This window comes from Triticum aestivum, chromosome 6D (genome assembly GCF_018294505.1).
Source record: "Triticum aestivum cultivar Chinese Spring chromosome 6D, IWGSC CS RefSeq v2.1, whole genome shotgun sequence".
In the NCBI taxonomy this organism is placed as follows: Eukaryota; Viridiplantae; Streptophyta; class Magnoliopsida; order Poales; family Poaceae; genus Triticum; species Triticum aestivum.
Window position 1 is genome coordinate 105,761,171 of NC_057811.1, and position 8,288 is coordinate 105,769,458.

An 8,288-nucleotide genomic window follows, 5' to 3' on the forward strand; every position below is an offset into this window, starting at 1 on the left:
AGCTAAAAATTGTTAGTTGCCTATTCACCCCCCCTCTAGTCAACTATATCGATTCTTTCATCCATGTCCTATGTCCCATCCCCATCCTCGGAAACTACAGTATCCTCGATCTCAAGCTCTAAGACATAAGTGACTCCAGCATGTGTCCATCTGACCACATCAGGTATATGCTCAACACTCACAACACTGACCAACAACCTCGCAGCATTTTGTGCGCGAGTGAAAGGCATGTCAACCTTTTCTGTCTTACCAATCATCCCACCCAAACTCCAAGCAATCAGAAAATGCTTTACAAATTTAGGTGGCACGCCATAGAAACGAACCCACACCTTCTCCAAAGGTGTACCCTCAGGTTCTTCCTGCTTCCACTCATCAAAAGCGATCACAATGTTTGTGCTAGTAACTCTGCATAAACCCCACTTAAGAAAATGCATCTTATCCTCTTTAGTGGGAAAGTCCACCTTATAAGTCTGACCTTCTAACTTCTCCAGATGCCACTGATAATTACCTGGCACTAAGTCACGTAGCTGTCTCACGATCTGAGGCTCGGTCAACTGTCCATTAGTAACTCTGATTACTGCCGGGAAGGAACTCTCAACCATCTGCGGTAGAGGGTCCACCTCCGGTGTCTCAAAGAACATCAACTCCTTACAGCAGACCCCAAAAATGTTAATACCAGGCTTAGGACCGGAGAGGAGAGGGCATTCCCCAGTCACATGCTGGGAGCGGAGGCAATAGTCACAAAGCTCATTCGTACACTCTGCCACGAAATGACCCGGTTCACCACATCTATAGCAAGGCAACTTTTCTTCTTAATCGCCCACTTAGAGAGTATTTCTCCCTCCGCTTTCTCCGACCCTTTGTCAGACGTGCCCTCCCTAGATTTGGTCCCTCCAGAAGTCACCGGAACCTGCACTGCTGCCAAAGCCCTAACCGCGTCAACTGCTGCCGCTGGTAGCGTGGATGGGTCTCCCACCTCAGTCGCTCCGTGCTCGAGCTCCTCCCCCGAAGCCATATCCATAGCAGGCGGTGGTGGCGGTGGGTAGTGTCGATGCGGTGGTGGGCATCTCCCTCTCCCACCGCGACGATATCCACCTCGGTAGCGATCCTGGGGGCCGGCGACACCTTCAACAAAGTTATCGGGCGAACCTTGAAACTGTCCAGCATCATCATCATTGTATCGGTTATATCCACGGCCACCACCGGACGAAGATCCACGATGCAATCCCTCACCATATGCATCATATCCATCATCTCCCCACTGCCCGTATCGGTTGAAGTTCTGACCATCCCGGTTGTATCCAGTGTATCCGCCACGCCCTTGCGCACTGCGACCCCTTCCTAGGGCCGGTGCCTTGGCTGCCGGTGGCTGCACCGATTCATCCGGCTGGCGCGTATTGGGCCTAGGCGCCTGTGTCAACGCCAGAGAGTTAGATGCATCTGCCCCCTACTATACGGATGAGTGAACGCCCCGGCCGGCGACAACTCTGGGCTGCACTCCCGTTGCCACAGTCCTCTGAGGAGGCAAGCCACCCCGCCCGAGAGCGCCGATCCCCCCAGCCGACGGGGCACCACGGCCAGCACCACCGGCAGCCAGGACTGGTTGAGCCCCACGCCCGGCCCCGGCCGCCGCGGCAGCACTGGCCGGCGGAGCGCCACGCCCGGTCCCGCCAGCAGCCGAAGCACCAATGGTGGAATGCGGCCCTCGCTTGATGGGCGGCGGCCCTCGTCCAGTCATGGCGTCGGCGCAGGAGATCTTCCTCGCTCGCCCAGTACCCAGCGAACAAAAACCTGGAACTGAAAGCCTAGTCTCAATCTTTTGCGCGACTGGCAGCGATGCAACATGCACGTCCGCCTGTTTGGGGTGCAACGAGGCTTGGGCCTCCAGCTGGGCCTCGCCCGAACCTGAAAGACCCACGACCATCGTTACATCTGGCTCTACATCCAAACCGGGTCCACGACCCAATAACGTATTCAAACGAGCCCGTCTGGCCGCTCGAACAGTGCTCGCCGATCTCGCCACCGGCAATCTTGGCGGCGGCGGTGGCCGACTAATCTTTCCTTTCTTCTTCTTTCGTGTAACCATAGTCCAATTTTCCGGCAAGAATTGTGACAAGGTCACAGGTTCTCTCATTACCTTAGGGATCGGTCCGATCCATGGCTTCATGGTCGGCTTGGAGTTTTCAAATTTTGAACGAAGTCGAATGATCGTAATCATGGGCTCCGGCAACGGACCGACACCCGGCGAGGCCATGGCTCTCGTGGGGGCATGACACTCCGCTTGATCTTCGTCGTCGCTCTCCAGAAGCGCCCAAAAACATCCTCCCGGTCGTGCCTGGATCGGCTCCGTCAGATCAATCATCTCTGATGCCTTCGGTCGTAAGTCTACCTGCACACACTCGCCAACAACTACGTCATATGCATCAAGTTTGAATTGAAGACCTACCTCAATCATGTCTCCGTCTGGAAGATAATCGCCGGCGAGGACGTCGTTCTCCAGATCGAGAAGAACCATCCATCTTGAATGAGGGGTGAATCGAAGCCGCCCTTCGATCCAAACGCCCGGATCCATCCCGATGGAGAACGAAGCTCGCCATTGTGTCCACCGCCTCTCCTCCTGCCCGATCTCACGCTGCGGATCACCACGGTCATCTCCCGATCCCGTAGACCCCTCCTTTCTTTCCGACGGCGCCGCCGCAAGTGTATTAGGAGATCGCGAACGGATCAGGTGTGACCCCCCAGCGCAGCGACGCGGTGAGGATCGGGGTGACGGCGGTGAGAGTCCGGTCGCCTCGGGCGGCCTTGTCTCCGCCTCTCCCTCTCTCATGGAGGACCTTTTAACTGGGGGAGAATTTCACTTCCCCGGCCTCTGCACCAACTAGGGATGCATACGGCCTTTTAAATATGAGTACTAGGATTTTTAATCTCGGTTATACACCGAGCCTAGTCAATAAATGCGTACCAGGAAAGCCTGGTCCTCAAGAATAAATAGGAACCTAAATTCCCCTCCATGAGGATTTGAACCTAGGTGTTGGGTTTGTACATCCACTCCCCCAACCAGTTGAGCTAGGAGGCCCGCTGATATGCCCGACATTCCGGCACGCATCATTGAACACATCCTAGACGTCCGCAAGGACGCGAGGCTAGTAAAAGCAGGCCTTCTAACGCTTTGCCACAGAGAAACGCCACACAATCGGAGAAGAGATCACCCGACTCCTAGTTGTCGGTTTCATCAGAGAGGTCGCCCACCCCGAATGGATGGCCAACCTAGTGATGGTCAGGAAAAATAACAACTCATAGTGTATGTGTGTTGACTACACCGACCTCAACATAGTCTGCCTGGAAGATCCGTTCTGGCTACCCCGCATCGATCAAGTGATCGACTCCTTCAGGAGCTCTACACCTACCTCAACAAAGCCTTCCTGGAAGATCCGTTCCCGCTGCCACGCATCGATCAGATGATCGACTCCTTCAGGAGCTGTGAGCGGCTCTGCTTTCTACATGCCTACTCTGGCTACCACCAAATTCGGATGAAGGAACCAAATCAAGAGAAAACATCTCTCATTACACCTTTTGCCATTTTGCTACTCACGATGCCTTTCGGGCTTAAGAACGCAGGTGCAACATATCAACGCAAGATGTAGAAGTGCCTCCACGACCAAATTGGCATCAATGTGGAAGCATACGTGGATGACGTCCTCATCAAAACGCAGAACAAAGCCAACCTACTATCTGACCACGAGCAAATATTCACGAACCTACGTCGCGTCAGCATGAAGCTCAACCCTGAAAAGTGTGTCTCCGGGTTCCCCTCAGGCCAGCTCCTCAGCTTCATCACCTGTTGGCACGACATAGAAGCTAACTTGGAGAAGATCAAAGCCATCGTCGAGCTCGAGCCACCAGAGACCGTACGCGAAGTCCAGAAGCTCGCGGGATGAATTCAGCCCTAAGCCAGTTCATCTCCCGGCTCGGGGAAAAAGCAACCCCTCTCTATAGACTCCTTCGGAAGAACAGGAAATTCTACTCAAGTGATGAGACAAAGGCAACATTCGAAGACCTTAAGCACCTCATGCAGTCTAACCCAATACTGACTTCACCAGCAGAGGCAGAACCTATGCTACTATACATATTCGTCACCGCGCAAGTTAGCGTCGTCATGGCGGCGAAATCCATGATACTATGCATATCTGCCACCCATGCTACTATACATATCCGCCACCATGCAAGCTGAACGGTTCAGCACCCGACGTATTACGTCAATGATGTTATGTCCCCCTGTCAGACACGCTACCCTCATTACCGAAATATTGCTTATGGTGAGTTCATGGCAGCCTGGAAATTGCACCATTTTTTTTGAAAGCCGGAAATTGCACCATTACTTCAAGGCAAACCTGATCACAGTTATCAGCCGCACCTCGCTATGAGATATCATAAACGAGCACTTTTACACTACCCTGAAGTAAATGTGATCCGTCCATTTGTTCTAATCCGATGGCTGAGCCACACAGTTCATTTAGTTCCATCCGAGCCTCACCTAACCGCTATCGCGTGTGGTAGCTAGCATTGCTTCTCCGCTAGTTCAAATATAGCGATAGAGCTTCAGTAGCCATGGACACGATGGAGAATACAAGCGTGACTTCGGAAGGATGTAATTGGCCAATGATTCCCTAAGGCTAGCGTTCTTGACCTTCTCTTCGGACAACAGGCGCTGGAGCTCCACCGCCTCTACCTCAAGTTGCCCTTTTTCATGAATCATGGCTTGCATGGTCCAGGAAACAAAAACAAACAACCAACAATTCAACCCACGATCCGTTCATGCTTCCAGGTGCTGCACGATGATTATCTATTCAAACTGAAACCGGTTATACAACCAACCTGAGTCCTGGGGGCTACTACAGGCAGAACTTTGGACAAACAAAACATGCAAAAGCTCATGGAAAATCCTTAAACCAGGTCTTTAATAAACCGTGCTTAAGGCTCGGGCACTACTAACTCCGCATCACATGCGAGCGGCAATCATTCGCATAAACTTGTAAAACTCTGCATAAGCAAGGAGAAGTTTACGTGCATGCCAGGTTGAATAGCTCCTCCCAGCTTCAGTAGAGATCGGGATACGGTCTGGGCATGGATGTGGCATTCACACAATGCAAACCTCATGTCCTCTGATACATCTGGTCCCACCCTGCTCCTTCTCAGGAACCGAGTAGAGCTTCTCGAGGACGAACCCACCATGGCGGCTTCTCGCTTATGCCGAGCATCAGTTTCATTCCGACCTCGTAGCCTCATCGGTGAGGCGGAGCGACAGTCTCAGTGGCAGGGACTTCTACATTCTTCGGCCCCATGGTATGTGGGCCGACATCACGCATCATGGCAATGCCTTGCGGGACCACACCCTCGCCTTCAAGGGTGGCCGAACCCTTCCTCGGCTCAGCATCGGCATGGCATGGAGACATGTGCGGGCCTACCGACTCCAATGCTTGCATGGGTTTTTTCACGACTCCACCAACGGCTTCATTTGCTGGTTCCACAACAGAGATCATCACGTGATATAGTAGAAGGATCACGGGGGGAGTCAGAGCCTGGTGAGGCAGGCGACCTGCTAGCCTTTTTTCCTGTGAACCTAGAGGACCTGCGATCATAGTACCTGTGTGACTAAAAACACTTATGATAATGTCCCAAGTTAGTGGAGGAGGCCTACCCGCTCAAGTTGGATGGCTTGCATGTCCTGACGTTCGGCCGTTGAGGAGGAATCATAATCTTGGGAGGAGGCATGCCTACAACTTGCAGCCTAGATCCTTCACCGATCGGCAAGGTCGGATCTCCCTGAAATCTCTTTCTGGCCTCTGTGCCCTCGGATCCCGATTGGAATTCTAAAGAGAGAGCCCTTATCCGCTTCTCTTCAGATATGCCTTCTCTCTTCGGCTCAACGAGGTCATCGAACATGCTTGTGGCAGGCACGACCGATGCAACAGACTGGAATGCTCTTTGAGGATGTTGTGGCGTAGTCAAAATCGTCGGGTCATGAGCGCGACTGTTGATGTATGATGGTGCCTCGTTCGTCGGTGATGTGCTTTCTGTTTGTGTTGTGTTCTCAGGCCTTTTGTCATTCTCGTATATCTTGTGGTACTTTAGACCTAGTTTAGCTAGGTGTGGTGTGCCTTTGTGCAGGTTTTCGCCCAATTTTTTCCTCAAAATACACCGAGCAGTTTCAGCCACCGGCTTCTTCTTCTCCAATGAGATCTTAACAGCTCTCTGTTGGGATATCCTTCTCATGTGGGCTGTTTGGAGATGACCATTTGAGGCCTTTTAGGCAGCCCAAAGAGGTGCAGAAGCCCACTACCCATTAGGGTTATGACATAGGGTCATTTTGGACTTTGCACATGAGTGGATGGGGATGCTTTACCCTTCATCCAGCAGCCACCACCAAGAGTGACGAAAATCGGTTCATCCTCCAAGAGAGAAGAAGAGAGAAAACCAACAGAGCAAGGGAAGAAGAGGAAGATTGAAGGAAGAAGCAAAGGGAGCTCCTCCCCAAGGTTGTGATGGTCCAGATCCACTACCTTGCCTCCTTCAAGTTTCGGTTCCACCATCTTTGGTGAGATTGTTCCAATCCCTAGTTCTTGAGTCCCAAATCTTGTTGTGTTCATCCAAGATTCAGAAATCTTGATGTGTGAGATCCTCTAGTGCTGTCTAGAGAAGAACTTGTTGTATCCCACATTTGATAATAGTGGAAAAGGATTTGGGTGGCTTCGGCCCGTGGTTTTTCCCTCAAGTTGAGGGGTTTTCCACATAAAAATCTGGTGTCTCTTTGTTGATGCTTGATGCTGTCCAGAAACTTACTCCTACCACAAGACACTTGGCTGAGGAGTGTCTTGCCTGCTGAGTAACATTTTCTGCCCCCATATATGCTGTTGCATATGTTTCCTTCCATACTAAGCAACGGTCCTTGAGTTAGTACATGATGTGGTGATGAGATTACTTGTTTCCGCTGCAGTTTTCAGTTAACCACAAGTGCATTTGTGTGCTAATTCCCGACAGAGTGGCATCAGAGCTTTGATTGCTTAGAAGGTTGCAAATCCTAGTTGCTTGATTGTTGCTGGAAGTGCTGCTCACAATGGCTTTGGAAGAAAGCGCTACTACAAGTGGCATGATAAAACTTGATTCCTCCGATTACTCATTATGGAAGCCCATGATGGAAGACATCCTTTATTGCAAGGATTTGTATGAGCCAATTGTGGAAGACAAGATACCCACCGGTGTCACGGAAGAAGAATGGAGAGTGTTGCACAGAAAGGCAGTAGGTATGATTTGGTTGTACATCAACCACAATATTTTCCACCATGTTGCAAATGACACAAATGTTTATGAGATGTGGCAGAAGTTGGAGTCTATGTATGAGAGGAAGACATCAATGAACAAGGCCTCGGTGATCAAAAGACTTGCAAAGGTTGAGTACCGAGATGGCACAACTGTGATTGAGCACTTAAATGTCTTTCAATGCCATATAAATCAACTTTCAGCCATGAAGATCAACTTTGAAGATGAGGTGCAAGCATTGTTGCTGCTGAGTTCCATGCCTGATAGTTGGAACACGCTTGTTGTATCACTTAGCAATTCAGCTCCGGATGGGAAGCTGACTTTGGAGATGGTGAAGAACAATATGCTGAATGAAGAAGCCAGAAAGAAGGAAAAGGGTGATGCCTCTTCTTCTGATGCGTATGTGGCTGAAACCCATGGGAAGAATGAGAACCGTGGACGCAGCAATACAAGATTTCAGCAAGGCAAAAGCAAATCCAGGGGGAGATCAAAGTCAAAACAGAGAAAAGATATTACTTGCTTTCATTGTGGCAATCCAGGACACATAAAGAGCGAGTGCAGGAAGTACAAGAGAGAGCTTGCAGAGGGGAAACTTACAAAGAAAACCGAGCAAAAGGCTGAGAGCAGTTCAGCCATGACCGCAACAGATGAGGACTATCTAGTCATTGAAGATGAAGATTGCTATAGTGTTGTTCGTGATGATGCCATGAGTTGGGTTGTGGATTCAGGTGCATCCTTCCGCATCACATCACACAAGGAGTATTTCACATCTTACACTAGTGGTGTTACTGGCCGAGTGAGGATGGGAAATAGTGGTTCGTCAGCAATTGTTGGCAAGGGCTCTATATGCATTGAAACAAACACAGGTTGCAGATTGGTGCTCGATGATGTGAGGCATGTTCCTGACATAAGGCTGCACTTGTTGTCAGTGGGCAAGCTTGATGATATCAAACATCCTAGTTATTTTGGTG